The sequence below is a fragment of the Euprymna scolopes genome, chromosome 25, assembly GCF_053919585.1.
Source record: "Euprymna scolopes isolate OS-2025 chromosome 25, ASM5391958v1, whole genome shotgun sequence".
Lineage (NCBI taxonomy): Eukaryota > Metazoa > Mollusca > Cephalopoda > Sepiida > Sepiolidae > Euprymna > Euprymna scolopes.
Window position 1 is genome coordinate 20059167 of NC_136506.1, and position 16493 is coordinate 20075659.

The 16493-nt window shown below is 28.3% G+C and overlaps 1 protein-coding gene across 1 annotated transcript in view; it reads right to left on the reverse strand.

Moving 5' to 3' along the window:
- The window catches only part of LOC145247242 (uncharacterized), a 23125-nt gene extending 7216 nt beyond the window's left edge, over nucleotides 1–15909 (reverse strand). Inside the window, exon 1 of the mRNA XM_080108864.1 lies at nucleotides 15386–15909. The gene's annotated coding sequence lies outside the window, so the exon portion shown is untranslated. The remainder of the gene's footprint in view (nucleotides 1–15385) is intronic.
- Between the last annotated feature and the right edge of the window lie 584 nt (nucleotides 15910–16493).

Below are 16493 nucleotides of genomic sequence, written 5' to 3' on the forward strand. Positions count from 1 at the left end.
GTAGACCCCCATTATGGTACCATCCTCCCCTAAACCCATCGGGTCAATCAAGGGTCGCTCGACAATCATCGGTGAACAAAACTGTTTGAAAATTGATCTTCATGTTATCTCTTGCCCACTCCATCATCTTTTTCTTATTGATATGTTTAAATTGAGGGCGTACCTCTGGCTTTTCAAATTTCGCAATCGTCCCCAGAATCCGGCAACGAGGGATTTAAACACATCATGGGGGGCGCGAACTTCTCTTTTGATCTTGCGCATTGTTTGACGTGATAGATAATATTTCTTATAAATGTTCCCTTTGTCAGAACATCCGTTGCAAAGATGATGGGTATTACAATATTTTTTTTTTTATTGTACGAGGATCACGGTGTAATTATTTGGCAATGTCTAAGATGGAAATCTTATTATATACCCTTTGAACAATTATAAACTTCCCATCTTGACGTAAAGGACTTTGCGTCCCATCTTGCATATACAGTGGACACGCTAAAAAAACTGCAAATCACAAAAAATAGCTGAAGTTTGCTCGCTATTCTGTAGACCAGCTTAAAGTTTTATATCTGCGCATGCGTTCGTGTTGGTGGATAAAGTGCGAAGTTTCACGAAATTTCATTGAAAATTATTGAAGTTAGAACAAAAATATCGATTTCCATATAATTCTGGCACGGGGTATATATATATATATATATATATTTAAGTTTTAAATAAATACGTAGTATATACGTTTGTGAGACAAATCATAACGAAATTATATATTGATAAACAATATTTATTTAAAATGATGAAATAAGATGAAATATTTCGAAGTAATATTTCATCTTTAGAATTTTGCAATTTTTTTTTTGTTTTTCATGCCAAGAAAGAAGAATGTATATTTTTTAATTTAAGCCACATAAAATCAATTTATACAGTCTACAAACTCAATTTTAAATTGTCTCGGAGGTCAAACAGTCCATCTATAATGTATTTAGTCTGTAGAACAAATATTGTTAGAATATTTAGGTACATATATTCCGCATACAGATGGAAAGACACCACTATGTGTGATCTGGCAGAACGGTGGTTCATTAAAATTGTGGGGTCTGCGTTCGCGCCTGGTCCACAAAGTATGTAAAAAAAAAATTATAAAATTAAAAAAATACGTTTAAAATGTGTTTTTTATAGATGTGCATAGGAATACTTTGATAATTATGTTTTAACTTAAATAAGGATGGTATGATAAAATTGTGGGGTCTGCGTTCACGCCTGACCTCCATATAATGGAAATATGTCACAAAGTTAAACAAGGTTTTTATAATATAGATCCACAGAATATTGTGTTAAGTGTTTCAGTGTGAACAGGTATAGTATAATACATTAAGGGTTTATCTATTTTATTTTTACTTTCATCATATTTTGCTTTAGTTTTGATACCCCAAATTCGAAGCTCTCTCTTTACAACCCTTTCTTTTTATAACCTATCATACTTTCATAAATCAGAGTCCATTTTCTGTTGGCTGTTTTTGAACCCATGTATATATATTTTGGAGAGTATTCGACCTGGAGTTTTAAGAGTGGAGTTTATTTTAATGTATTATTAAATGTATTAATACTTTTTAAAGAAACATTGTGTCCTTTGTATATTAGATTTATAAAAAGATAAGTATTCTAGAGCTATATAAGTATTGAGTAAACGATTCATAATTATGAATTAACCATCAGTTTTAAAAGGAAAAACAAACAAAATGATTTTGATTTCGTTTGGTTTTCCTTTTCAAATTGAATTTTAATTCATAATTATGAATCGTTTACTCAATACTAATATATATATATGCATATATATATGCATATATATATATATATATATATATATATATATATTTAATAACAGTATTTTCTGAAGTTCTCCACTTTTCCATATTCTCATTTTTGGTTGACACATTCTCTTTATTATCCTTTAATTCCGAGTAGAATAATATATTTAAATGCCCCTATATATTTATTTATTTATTAATATTCCGAGATACATGTAGTTTTAATTCTAGTTTCTATTTTAAAGTTACAGGGTTACTTCTATTATTTTCGGAACCTGAATGGTCTTTTTCTTCCAAATACTTTTCGCTCTGAATAATTTCTTTCCTGGATTAACTCAAAATACTTACGATTTTGTTGACATATATCAGTATACCTTTTAGGGTTATACAACTTTGGAACGCAAGTTCCTGGTAAGGATACTTAAACCAATAACACGGAGCAAATATACACACGGGGCATATCTCAAACACACAAGATAGAGGCGATAATCAACGTTTGAGCATTGATTACATCTACAACTTAACTTATGAAATATCAGAAAAAACTGACATCATATATATATATATATATATATATATATATATATATGTGTGTGTGTGTGTGTATGTGTGCGTGTGTGTGTGTGTGCGCGTATGTGTGTGTGTTTCCAGGAGTTCAGGGGGATATTGCACCGCAAAGTTTAATAAAAATAATCTAAACGGATAATATCTTCTATATAAGAAAAACATATTTGTTAACATCTGGTAAACTAAATATTGAACAGAAGTTAGTTTCAAGTTAAAATATCAGCTTACGTAAGATTTTAAACAGACATAGATTGAATTATATGAGCTACATTCTCAGTATTATTTATTTGCCAATTAGTAAACCGGGCAAATTATTAATAAATAAATGTATATAATATTCAACGGAGGACTGATGCTATGAAAATATATATACAATCTGCATGAATTAAAAATCATGTTCAAGCGCATTGTACGGCGGGGTATATATATATATATATATATATATATATATATATATATATATATATATATATATATATAGTAGAAATGGTAATTCCTGAAAACCTGAAGAAAGTGCTCAATACTGTTGTGGAGTAAATATGCGTTTTATTTTTTATTACAGTATTTTTCTGTTTAGTTACAATTTCGTTTCGGCTACACGACCTTTTTTGACCGTCATGCAGCTTCCTCAGACTTTTACAGAAATGTTTGCTTATGGTGGAATGAAAGGTCGAATGGTATCAGGGGAGGGATGCGAGAGAAAGGCGGAAAATAGGAAGGAGTCAAGGTGGAGAGGTGGTAGGTGTTGCTTGGTATGTCGGTAATGTTTTAGTTTGGGAGTTTAAGTTCATTGGGTTGTTGTGGGGGTCTGGGATATATATATATATATATATATATATATATAATTTTAGTCATTCAATAAATTTATAAATTTATGAAGTGAAATGTTTAAATTTTAAATCAAAATATTTTTATTATTCTATGTAAGACAGGGAATACATTTGATGTATTATTGACTTATCCCATAGGATTTCGATGTGTACCATCTCTTTAGAGGAGAAAATATTATCAAATAATTATAATGGGTAACACCTTATTTCTAAAGTCAGTGAGACATGGATAATCACAATTAAAAGATTTGGTAAGTATGTAAATGCAATATTTAATATAAGGGGAGTTAATGAAAAGTATATAAAAATTCACATCCAAATGGCATAGTAAAATCCGAAGTATATTCTCTGATACCCGTGTGGTAAAGTAATCCAGTCTGTATTTTGAGTAATCCATATCATAAGGTAATAGTCCGAAGTCGACATTCTCCTGGAGATATTTTCTTTGTTTATATAATGAGTCCGGTAAAAAAAATATATAGGTCCGGTGGATCTGTTTATTAATAAACATATAATTTAATATATTTATGATTTGTATAATTATAGAACACGAGCTTCAAATTCTAATCCAAAAACAACGCAAATTAAGAGAAACTGAACCGATATGAAAGATGAAAATTGAAAAAAATAAAAATTAAAAATTAAATAAAAAATGAAAAGGATAAATAAATAAATAACAAAAAATATATATATACATAAAAAACAGTAAAAATAAAAGTAAAAGAAAGAAAAGAACAGAAAATTCTTATGCGTAATAAGTTAGCGAATAGAAGAGAAGAGTAAATTAAATAAAGGGGAAGATAAGGAAATAAATTACGATAAAAATTAGAGAAGAATAATAAAAAAAGAAATGGACGGGTGAGAAAAAGATACAGAGTCATAGGAATTAAGTAAATAAATATTCTAAGATAAAATGACAGGCCGCGAAAATAGATTATATCGCGATGCGAGAAAGAAAGAGAAATGGAAAATAAGAAAGCAAAATAAAAAAAATCACGCCATGTCAAGCTTAAATAAATTGAAATCAAGTCAACTCAAAATTATCTCATCTAATATAAACAGTAAAATTCCTGCTATTAGTCTTCATATGACAATATTAAACTGAAAATTTGGAACTATAATAATCCGTGGAAGTAATTGGCAAAACAAAAACTAAGCGTATTAATAAAACGTGTTATAAATATTATAACAGTGATAATAATAATACTTCACTGGAAAATATCATTATATTAATAATAATACTTAACTGAAAAAAATCAGCATGACTTATAATTTAGTTTTAGTTAAAATGTTATAGGTTTTTAGTGTTATAGTTTTACACGTTTACACGTTTACAGAAATCTATGTTATTCTATTTTAAGTTGACTGTATTTAAATTTATTCCTGTGTTTACAACCAGACACTAGTTCTTTCTTGGCAATTATTATAGGTTTATGGAAAGTGAAAATGTTAAGTGCTTCGGATATACAAAGATTACATATTTGTCCCCTAGGGTGTATGATCTAGTTTTTCTATTACACTCCATTTAATTTAATAGGGATTTTTTCTTGTTATCCAGGCTATTGATTAATGTACTTAAAGATGTACATTATTATCCTTATTTTAAGACCTTTCATTTCAGAATTAAAGCAAGTTGGTTATAAATTCTTACTTTTATAATGTTTAGGGTTGCACATATATAAGTTAGAAAGTCAGAATACTAGAGGTGATTGACTACATAAAGGATTCCATCGATAAAATACCGTCGTGTGTATATACAGACAATAAGTGCGCAGTTTGATGTCAGTGTGAGAAGTGTACAAAATTATCACGGAGAAGCTGAAGATTCGGAAGATATGAGTGAAGTTTTTTCAAAAGATTACTTAGAGATGATTACGAGACGGTCCAGAATTTGTTGGAATTTGTTGGAACGAACAACAAGTGCATTGCAGTTGAAAATCTAGTACCTTTCGAAGTAATTACCTCCAATTGTTTTTCCGTTCCATAAAATGTTGGAATGCTCCGTCACAACCTTTTTCATCTCTTCAGTTTTCTTTTAGCTACAACCTCTAAGGTTTTCCGTGAGCCTTGGAATAAACAAACGTCACAAGGAGCAAGATCCCGACAATTAACAGGGTGATAAATTGTTTTGATGTTCATGCTCTGATCATCTCTGAGTACCCTTGTGACAGAATTCCCTAACTTTCCCTGATATATATATATATATATATATATATATATATATATATATATATATATATATATATATATAACCGTTTTATCTGTTTGGCTACATACGTCTCCGATGTTTGGCTACATATTTTTCCCATCGGAAACATGGCCCAACATCAGGAACATATGTAACCAAACAGATAAAACGGTAATAAAAAATAAAAACATATTTGCTCTGCAATAGCATTGAGCACTCTCTTCTATTTTTTTACTAATTATCAGTTTTACCATATATATATATATATATATATATATATATACATATTCAAATATTCTCTACGTGCTTAAAATTAAGTTACCTATAGACATGACATGTTTGGAAGTTTAACTTTTTGGCTATAAAGCTAAACTTATCGAGATTCGAACTCACCACCGTTCGATCCGTAGCCTTATGTCTTAACACCAGACCACGAGATCTCAACAGACCCATGCATGGTTTTCATTGCTTTTCAATGACGGATTGTTTATTTATTAATTTTTTTAAGCGATTCAGTGATTGTATTTTTTACTCCGAGTTATCTTCCCTTTGTTTATATTCTAATCGTCCCCGCATTTTTCGGAACGTATTATTATTGCAATTAGTTTATTATTTGCATATTTATTTAAATATTTCCTACTTGCATAAAATTAAGTTAATACACGCTTTCTCAATTTTATAGATATATACATATAAGTATGTGTATATCTACATATATATATATATATATATATATATATATATATATATATTATCACACATATACGCACCCACATACACACACGCACACACACACACACACACAAACACACCCATATATTATTCTGAATAATAGAATTATTAATGAAAGTAGGCCAAAAATTTGCAGATAAAAACAAATATGTACTGGATACATAAACTAAGCAAATACCAATGTTTATTTATACTAGGTTTATTGCAGCCTCAAAGACATGCAGGACCAAGCTTTTAAGTAAAGCTGTGTTAAAGTGTTTAAATTAATTATAAATCAACCAAAACAGTTTCATCAAAAGGGAATACTTTAATAATATAAATATATTTGGAGTGGTATATAATTCACATCAAGTAAAAGAAAAAGTAGACAGCATAAAATTCGAAACAAAAGCAAAATCTATATCAACTTATAATTTTAGTACGTTGTATATTAATATGCCAGACGGAGAACTTATAAAAGAATGAAATAATTCAATAAATCTAGCTTTTAAATACGCAGTCCCGAAATTTCTGGTGTGACATATAAAATAGTAAACCTGCTTTTTCAAAAGATATTTTAAAAATTCATACAATTCATCTTATTGACGAAATATCTTTCTACTAAAAAAGAAAATATTACTCCAACCTATAGGCAATCAAATAGTTTTAGATCCTGCACAATTTTGCGTAAATCAGTACTATACATACACACACTTATATATATATATATATATATATATATATATATATATATATCGATATATATATATACATCGCTATATATATAATTATATAAATGCAACTTTGTCTGTGTGTGAGTTCGTTTCATATAGACTCCAAAACGACTGAACAGATTTTCTTTAAAATTTAAAACATTAGTGTGTAAGACTGGGGGTGATCTTAGTAAAGTTTTATCATAATACCCCCGATAATTAGCTACAGTTCTAGAACAACGGGCCGTGAAAATTCTACTGTTTGTAAGTTTATAGCGAGTTTTTTTTTTCCTGACGTGATCTGTAGTGTTCAACTCGCACGTGAACTTCTTAATTTTTTTTTCATTAATTGCAAAAAAATGTATTTGACTCAAAATATTTATTGATTTTATTTTATTTTTTTTTTAACGTAGCCTGTGTGTTCTATCCCGGTACGCAAATTCCGTAACCATTTTTTATCGTAAAATGGGAAGAATTTTATATGAAATGATTTTATAAACGACGAAGTTTCTCTAGAATGGAATGGAGAGTTACTGCATGAAGGAATCTGAAACTTCCTCCTGGGCGATTTCTCGGATTTTGATGATAATATAATATAAGAGTGTGAAATATTCGGCGATCGTCAGTCAATCCTAGGAAACGACGCGTCTCCCTGCTAGTATATATATATATATATATATATATATATATATATATATATATATATAATTATTGAAAAAGATATATCAAAGACATATAGTTGTTATGGTTGGAAGTGATTTATTAGCGACCTTATATATATAATCAATAAGGAAGAATTTAAAATAAATAAATAAACATCTGTCATATATAGAATTTAAATAGCATAAACATTTTGTGTGTGTGTATATATATATATATGTATATATATATATATATATATATATATATATATATATATAAGTAAATAGTTAATAAAACATATTAAAACACTTTGAAAAAGAGTTAAACATATATTTATTCTGAAAAGGAAACACTTAATAAGTGGATAGTCCTTAATAAGCGGAGTTTCGAAGAAATACTTTTATTTTATTTGATATATATATATATATATATATATATATATATATATATACATATATATATATATATATATATAGTTATTAGAAAATGTAATTAATAAAAACTGAAGAAAATGCTCAATACTGTTATGGAGAAAATATGCGTTTTATTTTTAATTACCGTATCTTTCTGTTAAGTTACATTATTGTTTCAGCTACTTTGCCGTTTTTTGGCCGTCTTTAGTTTCCTCAGACTTTTAAGGAAACTACAACTGTCATAAAAAATAAAACGTATATATATATATATATATAAATATATATATATATATAATTAAATTATTAGCATAGATCATAGTGTACATTTCTGAATTTAAAAAAAAACAGGATGTAATTTTTGTTATAAAATAGATGATAAAAATCCTTCTCATTTCAAATTGATTTTATGGCGCACAAAATAGTCCCTGCCCTATGCATACATACATACATACATATATATATATATATATATATATATATATATATATATATATATATATATATGTATATGTATGTGTGTGTGTGGGTGTGGGTGTGCGTGGGTCTAACGAAAGTGCTGTCTGAGTTGCTGAGAATAACTTGTGTTATATTAAAATTAATAGATTTTATATCTCTAGTTTCTAGCTTAGTGATTACGGATGATTAAACAAGATGGTGATAAAGCTAAAATATCTAAACAGTAAAATACAGCATTCGTTCAGATGCTTTTAAATCGTAAAAACTAATCAAAATATATTAATAAAATCATCCAAAAGTGCATTAGTAATATATAAAATAATAGCTTAACGTGAAAAATGGTATTATCCAACACTACCGGGTTTGAATATATGGGGAAGTGTTAGTGTTACTCATTTCGAACTTGTTTAAAGCTCCAACGCTAACTGTTTTGTGACCAAATTTCAAACAATGTTTACAATTTATAGGTCATCTTTTAAGCTATATATTGATTTTTTTTTAAATTTTCGTTCATAAGATAAAAGTCATAATAAAATGAATGGAATTCAAAAGGCTTCAGAGTAAGTAAGGAACGTGAGGGACGGATTCTTCTGATTTGCTGTTGGTTACCATTAAACTTTTCAACATTGACGTTTAAGAGAAGATTTATTCTGAACGATTGTTGGTTACTACAACAACTGTTTAATCACCGGCACCTTCATAAATCATTGCAGAAATATCTCTTACATGACATCTCATGTGGTGTTAATTAACAAAAATGATGCATTTGTCGAGTAAGGGTTGATAAGGTTTCGTTTACGACGTCACCCATTCATTCTGTTTCTCCCTTTTTCCCGTTAATTCCGTTCCTTTTGTTTGTCGTTGCCTTCTATTTATTTAATAATTAAGTTTTATATTCGGTTTTTTATTTAAATAATTAAAAGGGGTGATTACAATTTTTTTATTGATTGGAAATAATGCGTATCATATTAAAAACAGAAAATATCACAAAGAAGTCATCACTTATCAAAGTCTAATAACCATTTAAGGATCAGTTTAATGAGTGTAAGGTGATCCATGAGACATTATTGTATCGATCGGTAAAAATTGGGTGAGATTTTAATTTTTTAGGAGGAGACTTGAATAGAACTTGTTTCCATTCGACTTTAACACGACTACATTGTTCTCATCTTGAAAGTAGCATCGCGGTTCTATATTAAGGCAAGTATACAATTTTTTTTCATGCAATTTTTGCATCGTATTATTGACAGATAGAGGAGAAGTAGTTTGCTTAAATAGGCTATAGCTTGACGAGTGCTTGATGTGAATATTCTGAAGAAAGCATAACTTAGAAGCGCCGTTTCTCCTATTTTCAATAGATTTATTGTTTTATTGCTTTGTTTTTATTTTATAGATAGATAAATAAAACCGTCTAAAAATACACACACTGCCATATATATATATATGAAGTTGATTTAAAAAAATATGTATTTTTATATATGTAGTTGAACATAAAAAAATGGCAAAATTTTCCCACAAACCATATATATATATGCATATATATATATATATATATATATATATATATATATATATATATATATATATATATATATGTAAGAAAGCTTTTTAAAATATATATGTGTGTATATATATATACACATATATATGTATATATATATATGCGGTTTTAGCATGACGAATCCATATGCGCACACATACACACCGACACACACACACACGCACACACACATATATATATATGTGTATTATTATTATTTGGGGGGGGAGTAGGTTTCCAGCAGAGTGCGTTATTATGAGGAAAAATATCGAAAATAAGAGTGTATTATTGATATTTTTTTGAAGAAAGTATAAATGAGATGAAGGCTCTGATCCGTCGGTTAAAAACCTAATAATAAGTTAGCGTTTTATATACCCGTATCAAGCTATCTTCAGCCGATTCTCATCTATGTATAGAGTGGAGCATCAACTAGAGAGAAATTTATATCTCTATCTAAAACGCCCCCTATTATCAGGTTTGGAACCGACGGTACGGATGACATTTTTGAGCTAAACCTTTTGTAAATTATATATATATATATATATATATATATATATATATATATATATATATATATATATATATATATATTTGCATATTTGTAGTCATCGACATACACTTCTGTTTTGTTGTATCACATCTCATCAGTGCCGTTAGACTAACACCTCTTCCAAGGGAGGGATCGAACCTGGAACCGTCGTGTTGACATTCGGCAGTTCTACCACTTGACCACGGAAGTCATGCCTGAAAATAACCCGTCCGAATGTCAATTTAAACAAACATCGATACGCCACTTGTATAGTGCTCAAATCGCTTGTTTGTAAACAAACCGCGAGCTTCGCATTTTTCAGCTAATACAGTAGCGAGTGAGATTATTTACGACAGTGCTCAACCCTGAGAGTGGGAATTTATATATATATACGTATACTTGTAAACGTAAATATATATATATATATATATATATATATATATATATATATATATATATACACTTGTATACACTAATATATATGCATATATGTAAATATATGTACATATATAGGTAATTGTTTAATCTTTACAAAATCACAATTTACCATTTTTTTTCAAATGTATTATATAGAAAATACAGTCATTTGTTGAAATATTCCATGTAATTCTTTAAAAAGAAGAGTTACAAAAATAATGTTTATATGAGGTAAGTATAATGTAAAGCTAGCAGGAACACTTAAAATTAAAAATTATATGATATGTATATATGTGAATATACATATACATACAATTGTATATACCTATAAGGATATATATATACATAAAACTATACACGCATATATTTATGCATATATATACGTGTATATATATATATATATATATATATATATATGTATAAAATGGAAAGATTTTCCGTTTATGTTATATATTTTATAAAAATGGTTGTTCATTTTTTCCACTTCATATATTTTTACATTACTGTAATTAATATGAGCATACATTTCCTGATATTTTTGTGTACTATGAAATCATTATAATTTAACAGATAATTTAGTGTCAACAATAACAAACAAATGAATTTTATTTTTTTTATTTTTTCATCTGATGGTCTTTTTAAATGGAAAGTATCTTATTTCTTTTTTATACAAGTATAAGAGCTAGGAAAACTGGAGAAGTACTTTTGATGATTCAGAATTCATTTTCCTCGTACACTTAGCCAGTAATTTAATTACGCATATCTGCTTCTGACGTACCTAAATGACAGGGTTCATTTCTTACAGTCTATCTCTGTAGTACACGCAACAGAAAGAAGCAACACTCAAATCACTAACGCATGAAATCAGTCATCTTTTTAATGCAAGTTGAAATACCCCGTGATCAATTCGGGCGAATTAAATAGAGGCATTGTTATTGGAACCCTTGCCCGTCGACACCCCTCATATATAAATATATATATATATATATATGTGTGTGTGTGTGTGTGTGTGTGTGTGTGTGTGTGTGTGTGTGTGTGTGTGTGTGTGTGTGTGTGGAAGGACTTGGTTTTGAATAGAGGCCACACAAGTTGCTGACCATTCCAAGTCGAAAATGCTGGAAGGGTCATATTCAGATAGATCTTTACCTTAAGGGCTATACCCGTGCCCCTCTCCCCGCTGCTAACTCTGCCCGCTCACTCATGTTTTCTATCATTCACACTGAGGAAGATCGAAGGATCGGTCGAAAATGATGTGCTTTTGAAGGAAACATTCTTGTTTTTGTCAAAAAGCTTTTTGTATTCCTACACGTCAAAACACAGGGAATAAATACGGAAATGATATAAACATGCATATATTTTTCGTATTGATTTTTTACTCATACACACACATATATATATATATATATATATATATATATATATATATATATGTATATATATGTATATATATAGAGAGAGAGAAAGAGAAAGAGATAAATAAATATATATTTATATTTATATATATGTATATATATATATATTTATATTTACATATATGTACGTATATATATGTACGTATATATATATATATATATATATATATATATATATATATATATATATACATGTATTCACAAACATGATTTACAGATAATCTTTTAAAACTAAAATATAAATTAATTTAAAATGTAATTTATTTTAAAATGATAATTTTATTTAAGACGAAAGTGTTCAGTGCTTGCAAAATTATAATACCCTTAATTATTTTAGAGCGCGTCAATGAGTTATGAGTATGAATGAAAGAAGATGCATGTTTTTCTGTTAAATGAATAGAATTGCGCTGGAAAAATATTTATTTCATTTGAAAAAATTAGAAATTCATTAGGCAATTATTCATTTTTTTAATTAGTGAATACTGAGTATTTATTACGTCTTATTAAAAATGTCCAGCTGTATTTATTGTGTAGACTTGTTAACTGTGTTTAGTAGTTTTTAAAATCTATTTGAATTCATAGCGTTTTATATATTTTGTCCACAATTTATTAAACATATTTGCCTTGTATTTTTCTAGTGCTCGTTTTATTTTTAAAACCATAAATGGAAGTCATAACCCCAGTATACTGAGTATACTCGACATATCGAATTTAACATATCACCTTCGTAAGTTTTATACTCACATTTTTCTTTGTCATAGATGTTTGTAAAATAAATTAGTCTCGTTCCTTAATATATTAGTCAAATAATATATAACTTTATATAACAATTTATTATATAAGATTAATACTACAAAACGGTCGGAATATTTTAGAGATAACTAAAGATTTTTAGTACCCCGATATATTTAAGTACCAAATTAAATTCGCTTTATCTTTTATATAATAAAAAAAACACTAAAAATAATTAATATTTAAAGAAATGTGCACAATATTTTTTCAATAATTTACTTTTCCGATTGAATAACGAATTTAACCTGTGCACACATAATTGAGTATATTTAAAATATTTACTTTCATTTTCTCGAAAACTATTGTGAAATAATCAAAATATATCCTCTTTAAAATTAAGTATCTATTTAAATCACTGAAATTATATTTATAATTTAAATATCATTAAGCTGGTATCAACTGTACTGGGTGAGTCACGGGAAGCAGATGTTTTTTAGGACGCTCGTTGCTCTCCTTGCGGAGTTTTGTTTCTCTTAAAAACATCCTTTTTCCGTGACTTAACCTGTATATACATATATATATATATATATGTATGTATATATATATATATACAGTAACCTGTATATATATATATATATATATATATATATATATATATATATATATATATATATATATATATATATATATATATATATATATATGTTGTTTTGTTTTGGTTTGGTTTTAGCGATATGTTTTGAATGAATTCAATTATTTACGAAAGTGCATTTTAACCTAAATGCGAGTTGGGAATAATTTTCCCTTTAAACCAACTTGGTACACCCACATGGGGAGCAGTATATATGTATATATATATATATATATATATATATATATATATATATATATATATTACTTTTAAAATGTAATTATCCACTGACACGTGTTTCGTCGTCTAGCCACTCTGATGATTCGTAGACGACGAAACACGTGTCAGTGGATAATTACATTTAAAAAAAAATATATATACAGAGACAGGGAGAAAGGGAGAGAGAAAGAAAGAAATGGACGTTTTTAAAGAAAACAAAACTGATCGAGGAGAACAAGGTGTTCTAAAAACATCTGTTTTCTTTGACTCATTGTGTATAATATATATATATATATATATATATATATATATATATATATATATATATATTGTACACACATACTTGTACTAAGTTTCGTTCTTTTACATTGCATTTGTGTTGTGTTTACACATTGTAGGGTAAAATATGTTTTTTAAAGGTTAATATTAAATACAATTTAGACATGAAAAAGCAAAGAAAAATGCATTACCTAATTGCCGTAAAAGAACTGAACACTCTGATTATAGTCTTTCTTTTTTACGTACATTATTATAACATGTCCTGTATGAATTTTAAAATCGAAACAAAAGAAGCCCCAATAAAATAGTTCGAAGAAACGGATATTTCAACTCATGATCAAATCCAATAATCTAGACGACATGATGGAAGTTTTTTTTTGTTTGTTTTTTTTTAATATTAATCCGTGTGTTTTTTTTTAAATATATTGGTGGATATTCTCTTTATACTTGTGTTTCTTTAAAATTTAATTTTTGAAAATATAATCCGTGAAAATAAAATGTTAAAACTTTCATGTGATTTTCGTCATTTTGTACACTTGTGCCTCTTTGAATCGACTGTTCGTTTGAAGATGTCGATAAAATCCGTTTTGATTCATGTCAGTTTACTGTTCAACGTATCCTTGCCGAAAGAGACGTAACAACAGGTACTATATATATAAAAAAAAGGTTTTTGTAATAAGTAGTGATGGGATGGATTCATATTTTCCTTATTTCGCTACCGTTATCAATTCTGTTCTAAATCCCAATTCTGATGCAATGTCGGTTTAAATTATAAAATATAGACGTATTTTTATTGAAGGTGGTGGGATTACTACAATAAAAATGTAATATGAGAGTAACATTCCTCGAATAGCTATATGTAAATGCTTGCGAAATGAAGTCACCGGCAAAGAAAAAGACTATAAAAGGAGAGAGATGACGACCACGTTCGAGATCACGGTAGAGGCAATAAGAACGCTCAAGATCACGCTGGAGACCCGTCTGAAGTCACAACTGTAGGAATAAGAATATAACGGCCGTTGTACAACAAGAAAAGCAGGCTTAAGTTATTTTATATTCTTAGTCTGCATGGCGACTGAGATACAATGTGTTGGTTCCTGGACAACGTTACATCACTATACTTTAAAAAGCGTAAATATACCAATCTGAGAAAGTAACTTATAGATTTATCCCATGCTGTTTATTTAAAAATAAATATTTGTCATTATTATAAATAATACGAACTATGGGCAATTACGTAAAAATAATAACATCACAAATCAATATCTGCAATAAAAACAAATGTTTTTGTCATCAGAATATAAGCAAACCTTTTTTTGTCGTTTCTGATAACGATTTAGATTATCCGAAAGAACAGACTTTGTAACTTTCAATTCCGAAAGCGATTAATTGTTGCAGCACTAGTAATATTACTTATTTTCTCCTGGAATATATATCCGAGTTTTGAGGTGCGTGTATAATCGCATGTTCTTAGGTAAACCCTGTATCATTTTCATGCAACAACCAAACCAGCATAGACACTTGCTGTTTGTATTAGCGGGTAGTATGCGTTGCGTATTCCAGTGTATTCCAGTGAGAGAAATTAATAGTTAACCTTCGTTGTTAATGTGATTGAACAAAAGTGTTGAATGCTTCCCCAAGGAATAATTGTTTGCAATGGCTGGTAATCCACAATGACGTATATGATATAAGTACGTACGTAGTTGACTTCGCAGTGAATATTAGATAACAGTAGTATTCTCTAACAAACCAGTCTCCATTGAAATACGAACGAAGCACAAACGTTTCTTTGAAGGTTACACACAAACCTCGGAGGAGATTGCCACTTGATCGTTTGAAAAAAAAAAAACACACTGTGACTGAACAAGATGGCTAGAAAAAAAAAAAGAAAAATCGATTAGATGTGCGGTCCGTTGACGGATTACAATTAATGTTGAATGAATTAATCTGAATAATATTTATATTTCATTCTAAATTAGAATGCAATACTTCGATCGATATTTTGTAAATAATTAAGAATATGTATTTAAGGATAACGTTGAAATTATTTACACTTAAATCTACGTAAAGCATTGATGTGTGGCTAATGATTTTATCCCTCTTTCTGAAGCCCCTGAGAAAAAGTGAATTTAATTTGATTTAATAAGATTTAGTTTAAAGGTATATATAAAGGAATGAATATTTATATATATATATATATATATATATATATATATATATACATATATATAGAGAAAGATAGATAGATGGATAGATAGATAGATAGATAGATGGATGGATAGATATATACAGAGTGAGAGAAAAAATATAATGTAATTATATATACGTATAGGTAGACATATAGCTGAGAAATAATAATTACATTCAAAAAGACACACACAGACACGCACAGACACAGATATTTATATATAACTATAT